We start from the raw sequence: 19,264 nt of genomic DNA on the forward strand, positions 1-19,264 counted from the left end.
AGGAAAATACCATACAGTGCCTCTTTGCTGAGAATGCAAAAGTATCTTCTCTAGATGCTCTCCAAGCTAAAGAAGAGAGTTTACTGTTACATGCACTTTAAGAAGAGTGAAAGGGGCTCTCCTACCAGTTTTCTGAGAATAACACATTTAAATGCACAATACCACTTGTAGGAATACCATGACTCTCAGTAACCTGTGAGTTTTACAGACAGCGTCTGATATAATGGTTTTGTGTCTTTTAAGAGCCCATATTGAAAATGTCTCTAGGTAGTTTAAGTGACAAAATCGGGATATAAAATGATATAATTATGATCCCAGTTTATGTAAGTGTGCTAACATAAGTATAGCTGGAAGAAAATTCACCACAACATTAATAGTTTTGATTTCTAGGGGTAAGGCTTATGCTTGATTTTAATCTCTCTGTATAAATTTTCTGTGCTTTCCAATCTTTTATCATTTATAATCACATGAAAATCAATAGGTATAATTTTAAAACAGTGCATGGCCCCTTTTTACAGCAGAACTTTTGAACATCATTTAAGCCAGAGTTTGGAAGAGACATGCATGTAAAGGAGTTTTTGCACAACTTTAGGAGTTGCAAGGTCTCCTCTGGCCTTCCTGAGGGCTCTTTGCCCAGTGGCCAGGCAGCCTGGGTCTGACCCTGGCCTGGCCTGGATTTGGGGTTGCGGGCACTGGGACTACAGAATCCCCATCTCATATCCAAGTTAGGAGAGACACCAGGTCAGGAGCCAGCTGCTCTGCAAACCCAGAGGCAGGTACTTTGGCTCCTGTGACCAATGTTGGAAAGGTTTGGAACATTTCTTTTTCACTTGAGGCCTCTTCTGCTCTGGGGCAGGAGATCTGCTTTGCATCCTGGACTGAGTGCCTGTTTCAGTGATCCGGGACAGAAGAGGAGGTAGGAGACTTAGGTCTGCCTAGATGTGTCTGAGTTCAGGAAATGGGAAGCCAACATAGGGCACAGACAGTACCCATCTCCAAAACAAAACAAAACAACAAAACAAAACAACATAACATACCTTAGCCCCAGAAGCCCCCAGGTGGGGAAGGCTGACCTAGAGTCAGCCAAGTGCCAGCCAGCCAAGCAGTAGTTGTTGCCACACATATATCCTCTCAATTCATGCTCGTGAGAATTGTATGGTATATTATTATTCCTAATTCATAGTGGAGGAAATGGAAGCTCAGAGAGATGAAACGGCTTGCCCAAGATCACACTGCCAGTTGGACAGAGCCATTATTTTGTCTGTCTCCAAAGCCCACCCAACCTCTTATCCAATAACCCTACTATTCCACCACTCCTAGGGTCTGCCTCATGCTACCACTGAATGCTGCTGGTTAGCCCCTGAGTCCCCTGGCCCATGATGACTCTAGGGAAAATCTCAGATCCCATCTTCTAATGCTCATATGACAGCAGGGGCTCTTAACCTTTCTGTGCTCTGGACCCCTTTGGTCTGGTGAAGCCTATGGACCTCTTCTCAGAATAATATTTGTAAATGTACAAAATAACATACGGGCTTGGAAAATATTTTTTGAAGTACAATTATTAAAAATTTTAAGGATAGCAACATATGTGCTTCTTTAGGAACATGTTAAACAACAAGATGGACTTGAAGTCTTATAACTACCATAATTTTGAAGTAGTGATGACCATAACTGACATTTCAGGACAAACAACCCTGATACGATATGAGAATGTGTGTGTTTCTATTGATGTCAGAGGCCCAAGTATTGGTAACATTAATGAAGTGTGTTGCCTCTGTTCATAATTGAAGAGGATGCTCTATTTTAGTTAGAGGTGAGTAAAAATAAAGGCGTATTTTTTCCCTATTCGAATCCATGATCCCTGAATTCTGTGCATGGACTGTAAGTTAGGATCTGTGCTCATACCTTAAAAAGATGTGTCTGTGCATGCGTGTTTGTGCACGTGTGTGTGTGTGCACGTGTGTGTGTAGAGGGGGAGGGGTGGGGGAGAGAGTATCTAAAACAAAACAGAGGGAGTAAAAGGCCGATGGGAAGAGGGCAGCCCAGGAATATTTCGGTATTGAGTCAGTGGCGAAAATGCTGCTCAGGCTTGACCCGGCTGCCACAGAAATGTGCTGGTGAGGGGCAGGGGAGGAAAACAGTCCTTTTAAATTGCTTCAAGATTAATCTAAAATATCTGTGCAGAACTGAGTGCCTCAGCCCTTGACTTATTTGGTGTTTTGGAAAGGGGTGAGGAGGGTGGTGGCTTGGGTAAGAGTTGTGTGTGCAGATCCTCATCTAAACAAGGGCCTGAGGAAATAGTTCCTGCATGAGCCACGTCTTAGCCTCCTCTCTGGTGGGAGGCTTGTCGGAGGCCTTTAATTCCAGATCTGGGAAGCTTTTGGCAATTGGAGGAGTCTGATAATCACCCAGCTTCTATTTTTGTAAAGGGGTGGGCACAGCGTCTCCCCTCTGGCCCTGGGGGTGACAGCTTCTTTCCCAGGCCTTGAATAATGGTCAGTGCTCCCCATTTACCAGCTGGCCTTGGGAAGTGAAACAACCCCTCCCCACCTTCCCCTGACCTCTGCAATGACCCTATGCATGCATCCCTCATCTTGGGGGTGGCGGGGAAGGAGCCATTCTCTCTCCCAATTAAACATTTAAGGAGAGGGACGCTGCTTTGCAGATAATTCATAAAGCAGGCCACCCATTCATTTAATAAACTTCTGCTGAGCAGCTGTCATGAGCCCAAAACCAGGCACTTGGATAAAGATGAGTGAGCCAGAGTTTCTGTCTTGGAGCAGCAAGTTGTCATCAAGTCCTATTTATTATTACTTATGTCTGCTGTGTGCACCTCACTGTCCTAGGCACAGCCTCTGTGCTTAGGGAGTTTTCAGAGAAGGGGAATATTGCAGCTCAGGAATGACAGGAAAGCCTTAATGAGCAATTTGTGGGAGGGCTGGGTAATTCAGAGGTGATTCAAGTAACGCACAATGCACCTTGTTGGAAGATGAGCACCGCTGCCTGGGCCCTGGGCCCTGGGCCCTGTGCCCTCTGGTCTGTAACTAATGGGCCTGTCCTCCACTGTGTTCACAGAGCACAAGCCAGTCACTCCTCATTAGTCAGGAGCAGATTATGGCTCTCTTTGCAGCTCCGTTTCACAGCCAGTTGCCCCCACTGCTGCAGTGGACCCTCTGTGATGAAGGTGTCTGCCCTGCAGTCACATCCCATTACAGGAGAGAGGGAGGCCTCTTTCCCATAAGGGGGCAGTTTGTGGTGTTAAGCATCATTAAGTAGACTCGTTGTAGATGTCCCCTTGGAAAAGGGAAGGATGGGTGCTGCTCAGTGGAGGGTCTTCCCTAGCTTCCTCCCCCTTCCTGGGTGCCTGGGGCACATCTTAGGATGGTAGAACTGGAAGAGACCTTGAGATGTAAAAGTTTACCTTCCATGCACTGTAGGAAACCCAGCCTTGTCATCCTGATGCCGGCCGTTGTGACCTCCTGCTGCCCATCTATGTGCTGATGCCAGTCATAAGTATCAGAAAGTACCAAAGCTGCTGCACCATCCGCCTTCTAATTTGGGGAAGGCCCACAATCTTCCAGTCTTTGTAGGGAAAGAGAAGTGCTTAGAAGGGCTCTGGGGCATAACTAGACTTAACTGATGGAGGAACATTTGTCTACTTCGCTTCTGAATAAAGGAGGCTATACTGATGTTTACCTGGGAGTCCCTCTAATCTTGCCCAAAGCCCTTCTGGAAAGAGAGAGTATAGTCCCACTTCCTGTAAGAGAAGCCCCTGTGAAAGAATGAACACAGCTATCCAGTGGGTTTCCAGTATTGGAATTATGCTTACCGTCAGTTTATACAGCATGTTGTGCTTGTTTCATGTGGGACACATCCAAGACAAGATCTTTATCACCACACTTGGGAGAATATTTAGGTGCCCACCTCCTCCATCACCAAGGTACCTGCCCAGATGAGAACCTCTCATTTGCTTAGAGGGCCCTGGCCTTGATGGCTGCCCTCACCACGCCACCTGTGGGAAAGCTCCCTTTGGAGAACCTAATTTTATTTTAATTTTATTTTTTAAATTTTATTTTATTATTTTTTATACCGCAGGTTCTTATTAGTTATCCGTTTTATGCATATTAGTGTTTATCTGTCAATCCCAATCTCCCAGTTCATCCCACCACCACCACCCCTGCCCCCCGTCCCCCGCTTTCCCCCCTTAGTGTCCGTACGTTTGTGGAGAACCTAATTTTAAATGTCTTCCTGCATATTCATCCTTGCATGGTGAAAGTCTGTTCACACCCACGGGTGCCGTGTCCCTGCTGAAATGGAGCTGTGTGAATGGGGGTTCGGATGTGTCCTGGGGTGCCACTTACCACTTGGGAGACTGCAGGCACATCTGCAACCTCTGACCCCCAATTATGTTCCCAACAAAACAAAGAGGAAGAGTTTGGGCTAGCTTAGTGTCTTTCGACTTTTTCCTGATTGCACAGGGCACTGTTCTCATGTCGATCCTCTCTGTCTGTGAAAATGTGTCTCAGTGGGGGAGGTGGGGTGGCAGCGTGTGCGTGTGGTCATGGTGGTGGGGGGTTGGTGGTGGTCGAGAATAGGCTTGTAAGAGGGTATATCAGAATCCCCAGAGGAGTTTGGTAAAGACCCTACCCCCCCAAGCCAAATGTGCCTGCCTCTCCCCCTCCTTGGAGACTTGCCACACTACATGGTGTCTCAGCCCCTTTACAGCTCAACAATTCTAGAGGAATTTTCGCCTTTTTTGCTATTCCTTCTCCCCTGTATATCTACAGTTGGCTCTTCTCTCTTCAGGGTTGTCGCCTTGGGGGATGATGGAAAATAAGAAACTTTTCTCAGGAAATAGAACCGTAATCTGTTGAGTTCTTTTCCTGCTTAAAAAAAAAAAAAGCCCAAGCTGCTGCCCAGGGTTGTTAGGAGAATTAGATGGGATGATGTGGGTGGAGGTGCTGGCCCCCTGCCTGGCCCAGCATCGCTGCTCCCTAGACCTTGGCTTCCCTTCCTTCTCCCTGTGCTGTTTCAGTCCTAATTTACTCCTCAGTCATCCGGCGCCCCCCGCTGAGACCTCGCAGATCGTGATCCATGCTACCTTCCAAATGAACTTGCTCCAAATAATTTTCAGTGATCCCTAATGGAATAAAGTTAAGAATCAAGTTTTGACAGAAGTTGGCAATTATGATGTAGGTTCACAGGGTCTCCCAAGATCACTAGATTGTGTGGTGCCCCTGGGTGAGGCAAAAAGACAGGAGCACGCAGGTCAAACTGGGATCATATCTGATGGGTCAGGGTTGGGGGAGCCGCCACATGGAAAGTTCTCTGGAAAAACGGTGTCTGTCCTTGAAGCAGCCACAGAGGAAAGCGATTCTCCCCAGGGGGATGTGATCACCTGCTACGTCTGAGACACTTGTCACCTCCTGCTGTGCATTATAGCAAAGAGCATATTTGTCTTATTCTCTTACAAGCTTGCGGCCAGAAGCACTCCTATAGTCCATCCAAGAAATATGTCTGTGCATTTTGATATTCTTGGAGGTCTGTGCGAACAAAATAATGTTATTTTCATGTTAGTCACCCTGAGAAAATATGAATATGGGGCCCACTGGGTGAAGAGCATCATGGTAGGCAGCAGGGCCCTGTACTGTTATGTGCTTATTGTGTTTGCTGTGTGTGTCCTGTTAACCATATGAGCAATTTAGGACATCCCAAGGATGCCCTGTCACTGGGCAGAGTATCCACTGCTGTTTCCTGCCCTTTCCCTCTAAGGTATAAACAGCTCTGATCACTCCCCAGGGCCCAAAGAAGGACCCTACGTCTCCTTCTGCCTGGGGTGACAAGAACCAGTGGGGCCGTGTGGAGGGAGCGCACTGCCCTCCTCCCTGCCCCACCCTTGGCCCACTGCCTCTTCTCTTCACCCCCCTCTCCAACCCGCACGCCCCTCGAGCCAGCAGTGTCATTTGTCAAACTGAAGTGCCATTGTAGTCAATATAATACGAACTATTTTTTTGAATGTCAGTTTTTAAAGTGTTCTCACACCCCTGACCTTAGAGATTTTCTGGTCTAGCCCTTCCTTTTACATAGAAAACTTTGACCCAGAGCAGAGACCCACCCAGAGTCACCCAGTCAGTGGTTCCTCATTTGGTCTCCCGTCTACTTTGTGCAGGGCGTGAATGTGAGCATCATTTTACATGGGAAAGCTGAGACTTGGTGAGGTTGGGAGGTGTGCCTGGGGTAGAGCCAGGTGGGCAGTGGGAAGGTGGGCCCTCTGCTGTGAGGCTGGGGCTCCTTCCCCTCCTCCAACACACACACACACACACACACACACGCGCGCGCGCACACACACACACACGCGCGCGCGCGCACACACACACACAGCCTTACCTTACCCCAGCCCTGCAGGAGAAAGGGTAAGTATGCCAGCGACCTAGGAGGTGGCCAGAGGGGCTGGGGTGGAGTGGAGGCTAGTGGTCACCTGACCTGTGTCCTTACTGATGCTGTGGTAAGAGGGCAAACACTGTTTGGGCCTCTCCGGGGCGTGCTGACAAGTCTCTGTGATTCATTTGCCTGAGCCCTCAGTGTAGGGAGGGAGGCTTCCAAGAACTATGACCTTCTTCGGGGCAAGGTCTTTACTGAGTGGTTTGTAATTTCTTGCTTTTTTTGGAGAAGGGCTCCCGGTACCCCTTGCTCCTGCGTCCCTCCTCCTACTGAGGCCTAAACCACTGCCCGCCACCCCCCTGCTGACTGGGCTCAGGGCGAGGAAGTGTGTCCATGTCCCGCCCAACAGAGGACACAGTGTCCTGTATTATTTCCAGCCTGCGGGTCCTGGGAATCTCTACTTGCTTTTTCTCATTTCCTCCCCTTGAACATTAGAAACATTAGATTCCAAAAATAATCCAAGTCACAATGTTCTGCAGGCTGCATGTGTGCGTGTTTTTTCCCGAAGCTGTTTTTCTCCTCCTTACATCCTTTCTCCCTCTCCTTCCTTCCCTCTGCTGCGTGTTGAGCCCCAGTGTCTGCCGCAGTCGCCAGGCCTGCATGAGAAGTGGGTGTGGAGAGCAGAGCGGAGCAAGGCGTGGCAGGAACGCTGGGCACGGCAGCCTTGGCTCCCTCCCAGGTCTCTTACGAGGGCCGGAAGGGGCCTGAATTGTCATAGGTGGCTTCTACTTATGTGTGGACCCCATAGCACTACGGACCCCAGAGTGACCCTTTGGAACCGAGAACATGGACACTGTGTTTACAGTACTTTCCAGAATCCAGGTTGTCACCTTGATTCTGTCTGCAGCAATTTAAGTGAGCTAGGAAAGAAGGATCCCGATCAGAGAAGTTGTATGAGGCACAGGGAGAAGTGACAGAGAAACATTCATTGATTCATTCCCTTGTCCACAGACATTGAGCGTCTGCTCTGTGTCAGGTCCTCTGCTAGGTGCTGACCTGTGCCCATCCCAGGCACTGGATGGGGGAATAATGTGGGCAAGTGTAAGGAAAATCAGGTTCAGCATTGATGTGATTCCCAATCCTTGTAAGAAAAAGATGGCTAAGAAATAGTAACCACTCCAGTGGTTAGAACCTGGTTGGATATCAAGGTCTTTATTGCTTACTGGGCAGGGATTAGGGTTGGGAGTCTAGTGTGGGGGAGGGGAGAGAGTGGGGAGGTGGTCCAAGAAAAAACAAAACACGTCAGCTCTGCCCCGGTAGGGGAAGTGGAAGAAATGTCTTAAGCACCCTTTTTGAAGAATGAAAGACATTCAGGTACAATTTATAAAGTGAAAAACAAACTGCATCTCTGTTTCGGGTAGGGAAATTTTTCAAGATTTCTTCCCAGACATTTTACTTTGAAGAACGCCCTTTCCCTCCTTCTCTTCACCTTCTGTCCTCCCTGCTGCACCTCTTCTGCTTCCTCTCCTGTTTGTGACCCTCTTCTCCGCGCCCCTAGGCTCCTCCAGCCTGTGTCACCCTGGCCTTCTAGGGTGCGTCCATTCTGCCGGAACTGCTTGCTTTGCTTCCCTTTTCTGGTCCTGCTTCCTTCCTTGGCTGGTTCCCTGTGTGGCTCAGGCTTCCCACTGAGGACAGAGAGCACAGCCAAGGCTTCTAGAAAGAGCACTGCCTTTACAATCACAGAGACTTGGGTTTGAATCCCAGCTTAGGCACTCGCTAGCTGATTAACTATCCGTGGCCAGTTCACCCTCTCTGAGCAGTTTCTTTATCTGTAAAATGTAGATTTTAATACATGCCTTAGGATTGTCATATGGATTATAGAAAATGTATACGAAGCATCTAGTATGCTGGGAGCCTGGTAGGTGCTCAGCAGATGGTAGGTTTGTAGAGACCAGCTTGAGCTGGGCCATGTAGATAGATGGGATCAGGAGTGGAAGAGAGGCGTGGGGAGGCCTTTGTTGCAGGGCCTGGGAGGAAGGGCGGAGAGTACAGGGTCATGCACAATAAGGGTGCTGGAGCAGACAGTGGGCAGTATGTGGCAGGAGAGCAGGGAGGTGAGATAGGGCCCTGGTGCCTGGAGAAACTAGTAGAAGGAAAAGGAAATTAGAAGCGTGTGCCCAGTTTGGCAAGATCTTAGAACACTGTTGCTGAAGACAAGCCAATTAAATAAGTGCCAGATACTGTGCTGGGAACGGGCATTTGGAAGATGAGCTGGAGTCGGGCCTTACCACACTGGAGCAGTGGAGGGGCGGGCACTGACAGACAGCTGCTACATGGGGAAAGTTGGCCAAAGAACCTATCACTGCTTTGGGAACCACAGAAGGGGAAAACTTCAGGCCAGGTTGGGGTGCAGGGAAGAAGATGAACAAAGGCATGGCAGCCTCAGGGGTACAGGGTGGGTTCTGGAAACATCTACTGGCTAGTGTGGCTGGAGCTCAGGCTGCATGGGGAGGAGTGTAGGAGGGTGATGTCCATGCCATGTCGATTACCTGGAGTCACAGGAAGGGGTCAGAAATCTAGTCACACCTCTCCCTGAGTAACCAGGGACCAGAGGAAAGCTGGATTCTTGCCCCTTCTTGGTATAAAGACAAAAAAGATGTTGGTTTCCTCCACGCAGAACAGGTGGACTGACTGGTCCCACCTCAGAGTGGCACTTGTCTTATCCTAAATATTTCCCTGGGGCACCCCTTGTCATGAGGTGTCCAAGGAGGTGCAAACCAGAAGGACCTAGAATGGAGAGTAAGACTGGACTTGGGCATTCAGCCCCCACCCCAGGACAGCCTCTTGTGTGCTTTGCACAGGCCCACCTTCTCGCACCTATGTTTACACCGACCTCCCTCCCATCTGCCTACTGAAACCCTACCCTAGATGGACCTAGAGACCGTCATACAGAGTGAAGTAAGTTAGAAAGAGAAAAACAGGGACTTGCCTGGTGGCGCAGTGGTTAAGAATCCACCTGCCAATGCAGGAGACACAGGTTTGATCCCTAGTCTGGGAAGATCCCACATGCCACGGAGCAACTAAGTCCGTGTGCCACAACTACTGAGCCTGCGTGCTGCAACTACTGAAGCCTGCACACCTAGAGCCCACGCTCTGCAACAACAGAAACCACCGCAATGAGAAGCCTGTGCACCACAAGGAAGAGTAGACCCTGCTCGCCGCAGCTAGAGAAAGCCTGTGCGCAGCAACGAAGACCCAACGCAGCCAAAAATAAATAAAGAAAGAAAGAAGGAAGGAAGGAAGGAAGGAAAGAAGGAAAGAAAGAAGGAAAGGGAAAAACAAATATCGTATGTTAACACATATATGTGGAATCTGAGAAAATTGGTGTAGACTATCTTATTTACAAAGCAGAAATAGAGACACAGACATAGAGAACATATGTATGGATACCAAGGGGGGGCGCAGGATGAATTGGGAGATTGGGATTGACATATATACACTATTGATACTATGTATAAAATAGATAACTAATGAGAACCTACAGTATAAATAAATAAATGAATAAATAAATAGAGACAGAAAGAAAAAGAAAGAAAGAAAGACAGAAAGAGAGAAAGAAAGAAAGAAACCCTACCCTAGCTGAAGGTCCAGCTACACTCCCCACTCTTCCCTGCTGGAGGTAGTCTTTCTGTCCTCCAGGCATCTGTCCATGCATGGTCTTTATCCATCCCCCTCAAACTGGCCCTGTTCCAACCCAATTATATTGCATATTCCTGGAGGTCAGGGCCAGCGTCTTAGATAACTGTGTTCCCCAGAGGCACAGAGTCAGTGCCAAATAAAGAGTGGACCATGGCACAGTCTGTACTCATTAGGCTGCCTGATGGAACAGAAGTTTTGTGAGTGCTCTGGGCTGGCACAAGAGCACCACCTACTGTTGAGTCGTTCCAATAGACATTACTCCAGTGCTCTTGCTTGAAAACTGAGGTGTTAGCAAGTTTCATCTTGCAATGGAGTGAGAGATTTGGAGGCAGGGAAACCAGTTCTGGTCCTTTTATACTAATCCAAGTGTGGGCAGATGAGGTGACAGTGGGAATGGAAAGAGAGGGGCAAACCCTGGAGATAGTCTGAATGAAAGAAAATGGGACCAGGTGACCAACTGGAGGTCAAGGCGGAGAGCCAAGGGAACCACAAGGCCTTCATGTTAGGATGATGACCCCAGGACAGAGGTGGAAAGAAAGCCCAACAACACTTTGGAAGAAGGATGAAAGACTAAATTCAAATGTTAATTCCTCTTAAGGCACAGAAGTGGTGATGAAGGTTACCATAAACATTACCAAGAGTTATCTGTTTATTGTGTTTCTGCCCTACTCTTAGGGACAGTGACTCTATCTCAGCACAGACATTTACCTTAGTCCTCTGAAGAAGATTGTTAGAGAAACTGAGGGTTTTGAAGATTGGGCTCTTCATTCCTAAGTCTTTACTGAGCTCCTGTGGGGTATGCTCTACCAGGTGTGGTCTGGAAGCTGGAAGCACGACTGAGCAACTTCTCCTGGATGTGCCTGAGCCTGGCTCCCTCGTGGTCCCCCACCTGCCTGAGCCCCATTGTTGAAGCTGCTGCAGGAAGAGGGGAGAAGGGAAAAGGGGAGTGCTGGCTGTCTTCCTCAGCTCAAGGTCAAGCCCACCTAGCACAGACCCCTTCCAGCATAGCACCTGCCCCGTCTCTCAGAGAGGGACTCCTGAAGGGAGGGCCACCTCCTCCTTAGCCCATGTGGAATCTTTTTCCCCAGATGTGCAAGTAATTGCCACAGCTGATTTTAGGATGCGTGGGAGGACTGGGTGAGAACATCCGACAGACACTCCATTTTTGCAGTAACAATAATAGTTACTATTTATTGAGTGTATCTTGTAGGCCAGGAACAAGCATTAGCTCCTCTAAATTAACTTGCCAAGGGCCAGAGCTCAGTTTATGGCTAAATGTAGCTCTGGGATAAAGTTAGGCACTATTTTCTCAGCTTGAATTAAATCGGGTTTGACCTCTTCAATTTTACATTTTGGGAAGTGAGTGAACATTCCCTCATGCTGTTCCTGAAACTATTTTATCATCATCTGTGGTTCAGATGGAAGGAATTTGGCCACTCAGAGTCAATATCCCCGGGCTGCCTGGACTGACTCCTGGCTTGGTTGGTTCTGTTTCTCATCTGCTTGACTCGCTGGCTCCTGGATGACCATTCCTTCCCCACAGTGGGGTAGCGTGTGTGTTGCCAGGGCTGCAGGAAATTTAGTCCATCCAAGCAAGCACACTGGAAATCAAATGCAAAGAAAAAAGAAAATTATTTAAAGTCTGAATAGGCTTGGTGAGACTTTTCATTACAACACTTAGCATGAGGAGGGCGAGCCCGAGGAGAGTGGCCTTTTAAGGCCTAACAGGAGTGTTCTCATTTTCACGGACAGTGTGTGATTTGAGCATCAAGAGTTGCAGCCTGAGTTTCTCTAATCCAAAAGCAGCTTCTTGTGTGTGTGTGTGTGTGTGTGTGTGTGTGTGTGTGTGTGTGTGTGTGTTTGGTACGCGGGCCTCTCACTGTTGTGGCCTCTCCCGTTGCGGAGCACAGGCTCTGGACGCGCAGGCTCAGTGGCCATGGCTCACGGGCCCAGCTGCTCCACGGCATGTGGGATCTTCCCGGACCGGGGCACGAACCCGTGTCCCCTGCATCGGCAGGCGGACTCTCAACCACTGCGCCACCAGGGAAGCCCCAAAAGCAGCTTCTTTTTGTGACTGCCGGCTTATCCTGTCTGAATCCAGGGGAAGTGGGAAGGAGCTAGCATGTATTCAGCATCTACCATGTGTCATGCATTGTGCTGGGCACCTTCATATGTTATCTTTATCTCCTCCTTTGTATTTATCTTCTTTGACCCAGACGTTGAAGGGTTTTTAAGAAAAAGGAGGAGAGGGGGAAAAGAAGGGCGGAGGGAGTGGGGTGGGAAGGCAAGAACCCTCAGTTGGTAAGAAGTCTGTAATGTGCTAGTTGATTTTGTTTTGTGAGATCAGGGATGACTTGGACTCCTCTTCGCAATGAGATAAATGACTGTATCTGGGGGCTTCAGTGTAGACACCCAGTTCAGGGTTAAAGGCTAATTTGACCTTATTGCTTTCCTTCAGTGTTTCCTCACTACCACTGAATAAAGGCCCAGTTCTGCCTTTTGACCTTTGCCTTTCAACCTAGGCCCCTCCCTGCCTTTCATCATCCCTTCTCACTCCCTCTCACGTCCTGCTCTAGAGCTCTTGGTACCTGCTCACATCCCATGCTGTTTTTCAGGCTGTTTCCTCTCATTCAGATGCCCTTCCCGTCTACACCTTCTTCACCTGAATAAATCCTGTTGTCTTTCAAGTATTGTTCAGCTGTGTTGACCTTCTGGGAGTCATCGTGCTTCTCCCCGTCTCTACCTCTAACAAGTTGGAGCAAGTCCTTCTCTGCTATCAGCCCATCATATACACTATTTTTTTTTTAACATCTTTATTGGAGTATAGTTGCTTTACAATGTTTCATAGTACTTGTCACACTTAAAGTTGACAGACTGTTGAATACATTTGTCTCCCTCACTAGACTTTGACCTTGATCTTTTATCATCAGTCTCTAATCCAATGTCTGGAATACAGTGGGCGTTCAGTAAGTGAATAAAATATTGTACTGAGCATCATGGGCATGTGACTCTTTATATCAGAATTCTTTTGGCTACAAGAAACAGAACACTGGACTCTGTTGCCGTGTTCCATCTTTTAATCCATTTTGTCCCTTTCCCTCCTATTTTCTTTAAGATGTTAATCATGATTCTTTTGAAAGTTTTGTATGCTAAATTATTGCCTGATCATCTCTGGATCTGTTTCTATTGACTGTTTAATTTTTTTAATTCTTAGTCACTTTTCTCTGCTTCATATGTTGAATAATTTACTGGTTATTATAGATGATGTACTGTACAGACTCTTGACTAGGTTATCCTTCTCTAAATATTGTTAAGTTTTGTTCTGGGCTGCAGTTAAACTGCAGATCGTGATCCTATTGAGCCTTGGTTTAGGCTTTGCTATGACACATCTACTTCCATCTTTTCTTTAATCTTAGGGTATAGCCCTTATTCTTAGGATATGGGTCTTACTCTTACAGTCTGGTCTTTCTGGGGTCCCAACTGAATGTCCAGAGTGTTCACCAAAGTCTCTTTACACTGTTTGATTTAGAACTCCTAACATTTCCTCAGCACTCTGTAGCCTCTGACGTTTCTGTTCAGCTCTCCACCTCCCACAGCTGTTCTTCACTAGACCTTCTGGAGTCTCACCTTGCCTATGCACAGCTTAGGATTTGGCCAAGGTCCTGAAGGAAATTTTGGTGAAGATTTTTAGGGCTCCTTTTCTTAGCTCCCTCTCTCTTACTTCCTATCACTGTAATTGCAACCACCTTACCAGCCCTGAAGTCTAATCCCTGGTGTTTTATACCCATTAAGACTGCTGCTCTCGGCCCAGCTCCTGTTTCTGGGCTCCACAGTTTGGAAAATACCCTCAGGGAGAAAGCCAAGGTGGATATGGGGCTTACATTGTATGTTTCCCTTCCTCCAAGGATCATTGGTCTATGTTGGTTGTTGACCAGAGCTTTTAACTAGTTTACATGTGGTAGCGTTAAGTTCGATACCAGCTACCCCATTAAGAGCAGGGTATAAGTCCACATGAACTGTTTAAATAAAAATGAAAGTGCATTAGAATTACCTGCAGAACTCCTATTGAATCAGAATCTCAAGGGTAGGGCCTAGGAAGCTATATTTTTTTAAGAAAACACTTTAGGTAGTTCTGAATGAAGGCTAGGTTTGTGAACTATTGTGGTAGTTACTTGAGCAGTGAGTTTGGAGGAAAGAGAAATCAGTATGGGCTCAGTTGCTCAAAGAAGACATCTGGAGGAAGTGAGACTTCAGTTGTATTTTGAAGGGTAGAAATAATTTGGATATTTGGATATGGAGTATTTCATGGAAGGAAAGATGTCAACACAAACAGGGGGGTGGCAATGAGCATGGTGTGGTGTATTTGCATGGAAGTGAATAGAATATGACAGGAAAGGATGCTTGGTGTAGGACAGGGGTGTAAAAGAATAGGGGGAAAGGCAGATGTGGACCAATTGAAGGTGGAGGGGAGGTACCTTGAATGCCAGAGTAAGGAGATTGGATTTTGCAATATAGATAATAGATAGCAACAATAATTTTGTGGGTGTAAAAAAATTTTTTTGGACTGAGGGAATGACAGGGTGAAAGCAGTGTATTAGAGCAGTGGACCTGGTGGGGGCAGATTGCTGGGTATAAGGAAGAAAACAGACTCAGTGAGATCAGTAAGGGAGTATTTGCAGTAATCTTGGCAGGAGGGGCTGAGTGGTGAGTATCAGTAGCAGTGGAAAGTGAAGGGTATATTTCAGAGTGATTTGAGGAAAGAGAGCAAATGGGCAGGGTGGGGGGTGGGGTAAAGATGTGGGGTGTCAAGAGACGGTAAGAATTTTCATAGAACAGGCAGAATAGTTTTAGATGCTACTGGAACAGCAAGGGGATATTCACATTGAATCCATGGGCACCATGTGACTAGGAATAATCTGCAATTTAGGTGTGCATTTGGGAGACAATTCGATAGTGGTTTAAAAGCATGGACTTTGGAGCCATATAGACTTAGATTTGAGTCTTTAATATGCACCCTGACTGTGTGACCTTGGCCAAGTTATTTGATCTGAATCTGTTTCTTCAACTAGACAAAGGTGGTGATGATGTTATCTACTATCTCGTAGGGCTGCCATGGGGCTTAAGATAACATGTGTAACTCTCACTGTGCAGAACCAGGCACATATTTATTCTTATCAGTTATTGGGGAAGTTAAGGTTAGAGAACACCCTGGAGCAGAGGAAATTAGGTTCAGATGGACCCTAGATTCTAAATTTATCTCCATCACTTACAAGCTGTATGATCTCGGGCAATTTACTTCAGCTCTTTGTACTGAGTTTTCACTATGTTGAAAGGAGAATTAACAATACCCTTTTTCTGCATTATTATAAAGGCTCATGAGAGGTTCTGTGGAGGTACTTAGCACAGGGCCTGGTGCATGAAACAGGAAATACTATTTGTGTGGTTGAAATTGTGAGCCTGGATGGATTTTCAAATGGACAGACCTGACGAATAAAAGGCAGAGGGCTGAGGGCTAAGGGTTGAGACTGTGCCAGTAAGGGTGTGAGGGACAGGAAAGAAAGCCATGAAGGGTCAGCCAGAGAAGTGGGAGCCACGTCTAATAAATCAGTGTAGAACTGAAGGATTGGTGAGCTTTTGAAATTAGAACGTTCCTATTGTTTTTGTTGTGCTGAGACTAGACATGGTATGTCAAGGAAGAGAGTGTGAGTGGTTGAAAGCACTGGTTCTCCTGGGAGAATTTAGTGTCCAGTAACGACTTGTGAAAGCAGGAGGGGGATGCTGATCATGTCTGCAGCCGGATGGCCTGCCCCTGAAAATGACCTGGTGTAGAAGGCCAGAGACGGTTGAGTTTCAGAAGGGAATGCATCAGATTCTGATGAGAGATCAAGGGCAGGATCAAGACCTCAGAAAGGAGGCAATTATCTTTCACTGTGGGTGCAGACTTAGGAAAGCAGTAAAGGTAGAAGGTGTTACAAGGAGTTAAAGAGGAAGTGCATGGAGGGAAAACAAAAACAGCAGGGGGGGCCAGAATGCACTTCTGAAAGTTTGCTGATGATGGGAAGGGTGGACAGAATGAAGCTCTGAGCATTTTGGAAGGTGGAGCGGCAGGGCTAAGAGCATCAGCACTGGAACTGGGCCTCCTGGGTTTGAATCTCAGCTCTGCCACTTATTAGCTTTGTGGCTTTGGGCCTCTCTGTGCCTTAGTTTCTCAGTCTGTAAAATGGAGATGATAATATTGGGGGTTAATATTGGAGAGATAATTAGGAGGTTATTGAGAGGATTAAGTGAGTTCAATATGTTAAATGCTTAGAATAGTGCCTGGCACAGAGTGAGCATTCAGCAAATGTTAGTTGCTATTATTGTTGTTACCATTATCGTTACTGATGTTATTGAGAGAAGGTGAAAATGAGAAAGAAGAATGGAGAAATGCAAGACAAGGAGAGACTATATACACAGAGTTTGACTCTGCAATACGGATGCCACACCTACCAAGGAGCCTTCTTAGATTCTACTAAGCATTCAGACTTAAAGACTGCTATGGGCCACCCTTGGCGCTGATCCAGTCAGGACAATACAAGATGGAAGCTGTGGTTTCCCAGCAGGACAGTCCTTGCAACAATCCAGCTCAGGGACAAGGAGACAAGATCCATGGTGGGCAGCTGCAGAAGCTCCCATGGCTCAACAACCCATGCCCCACAGAAGCCAGTATCCTCTGTTGGCACAGCTTCCAGGGTTCCTGCAATGGACACGCCAGTCACAAGAGTCACCCCCTTCAGGGAAGATCAGGGAATGCTGTCCCCATCAGTTATTTATAGTTTATTGATAGTCCTTCTAATCCAGATACAGTTTACCAATCGGGGGTGTTTTTACCACTGGCAACATGACTTAGTAACATGTTGACACAAACTATCTTTCTCTGTTTCCAGGGGAACAGAACTGGGGTGTTAACTGAAGTTCAGATTAGCATGCAGAAGGGGAAAAGATTTTGTTATTTCCTTGCTCACAGTGAGAGCAAATAGGGACATTTGCCTGTTTTACAGAGAAACTGGGGCAGTTCTAGATGTGAGCAGCCTGTTAGGATGTTGGATCTGAGATCTGGGAATTAGGGAATTTGGGGATGGAGTGGGTAAGAAATATACTAGGGGATCGATAGAATGTCTACACGTCAGAGACACAGCCTGGCCGGTGAATTTGTTTGGTGCCCTGGCTGATTCCTGAGGCTACAGTGCTGGGGTCTCCAGGTAACCAGGCTGAGCCATCTTCTGAGAGCAGCTGGATTTATGGTGAAAGATAAAAATGGCTTCTCTCTTATACCATATATACAAGAATGCCCGATGACATTCCAAAAGCCTAAAGGAAAACAGGCAGGGCCCAGAACACCTTCTCTCCCTCAGTAGATATTTATTAACTGTCTATCAGGCACAAGTCCCAACCACCTCCCCTGTCTATAGACACCAGTGTAAGGACGGCCTCCCAGAACCTTGGACTCCCTATGGCCTGCAGGCCTTGCAGGATACAGAAGAGGAGAGATGTCAAACTCCCTTCTGTAAGGAATTCTAGGAACCTAGAAACTAGATCCAAATTTTGGGTTCCTTTATTTTTTCTTTCTCTACCCCGCTTTGGCAAAGCAGGAAAGCTCAATCCTAGGTGAGTGGATAATTGAAAACAAAGTTGAAGGGTCTTAAGGGTCCTAGGCCAGAACACACACATGGGGTCTGTGTGTTGCCCTGTTTGCCTGAGGACATGTGCCTGGGGTCAGCCAGAGTTGTCAGGTGGGGAAATTTGCCCTTAATTCCCACCCACTTCTCACTTTAGGCCCTCTCTCTCTCGGTGCAGGGCTTCTCTGCCACCCCATTCTAAGATCTCATCCCTGGGCCGTGTTCACAAAGTGCCTTGCTTTCTTAATAAGCTGTTTCTGTATCCAGGATAAACTAATTCCAGGAAGGGCTGCAGGAATAATACATTTTAGTAGGAGTCTCTCCTAAGTAAAAAAAACTGTTAAGAGCCAAAGGGTTTGAATCTCTAATAGTGAAAGGGTTGGGGAGTGGCAGAGAGGATGGGGAAGGGGGAGTTTGGGAGCAAGGCAGGAGGGGGTGAGATCCCTGGTTAGGCTACACAGGGAGGGCAGGAGGGGACAGTGCCCTCAGGAATGACCCTGAGAGAGTGTACGGGGCTCTGAGTCCTGTGTGGGCAAAGGCACCACAGGGCCCTGAGTGTGTGTCAGGGTGGAGGCAGTGGGAGGATGCATGGGTGTCCCTGGTCTGTGCAGTGCCCTGCGGTGGCACTGGGAGTGCGTCTCCAGGAGGGATGGGCTGTGGATGTTTGTGTACGAGCTGCAGATGTGATTTCCATGAGCCCGTGGTGATTTTGCAAAGTGAACACAGTGCAGTTTTAAATCCACACCTTTCGTCTGTTTTGTGCTCTAAAACAAAACAGGGAAATATGTGCAATAGAATATGCTCACTATATAGATTTTAAAATCTATCTGGTATATAGCACTTACTGAAGCATGAAACCATTGTCTTATTTGAATCTCACTACTATGCTAAGGTTGAAATAGTATAAATTGTTATCCCCATTTCAAGGTAAGGAAACTGAGATTTAGACCATTAACCTAACTTGTCAAAGTTTATAAAGCAGATCTGCACTAGAACCCAAGTCTCCTGATTTGAAGCCTCTGTTCTTTGCACTATAACACACATAACATTTTATTTGGAGTTGACTGCACAGCAAGTTTTCAGATGTAGCAAGGTTCTCTGGCAAGGAGGTTGTTAGTATTCTTTAGGGCACAGGCTTTTATGGGTGGGTCGCTGCAGTGTCCAAGCAGGGTAACAGGGGACAACAGGCGATACTGGAATGTGCATATTTAGGAAAGAAGATCCATTGGTTGTCTTCTGTCCTCTCAATCAAGTCACCAAACCTGAATATGAGCAAATTAAAACCAATGTAATCTAAATTACAGACAGTATAAAATACTAACACTAGGTGGTAAGGTAGTTTGAAAGTTAAAACTCTAAATCAGATGCTGTTGCTAAATTTGGCAAATGAAGGAAAATAAGCCCAAGATCCTTATTTAATATCCTTGCTCTATGAAATAGTTTATGCTTTATTAAAAACAGAACAATAATAACCTTTTAAAAGAAAAGAAATCTTTAAAAGAAAAGGAGAAAAGGTTTCTGTTTAT

At 46.8% G+C, this 19,264-nt stretch overlaps 1 protein-coding gene across 11 annotated transcripts in view; it reads left to right on the forward strand.

The window, feature by feature from the left end:
* The window catches only part of KALRN (kalirin RhoGEF kinase), a gene marked incomplete at both ends in the record, with an annotated part of 640,695 nt that overhangs the window by 225,855 nt on the left and 395,576 nt on the right, over positions 1 to 19,264 (forward strand). The window lies entirely within an intron of this gene.

The sequence above is a fragment of the Hyperoodon ampullatus genome (genome assembly GCF_949752795.1).
Source record: "Hyperoodon ampullatus genome assembly, chromosome: 5".
NCBI lineage: Eukaryota > Metazoa > Chordata > Mammalia > Artiodactyla > Ziphiidae > Hyperoodon > Hyperoodon ampullatus.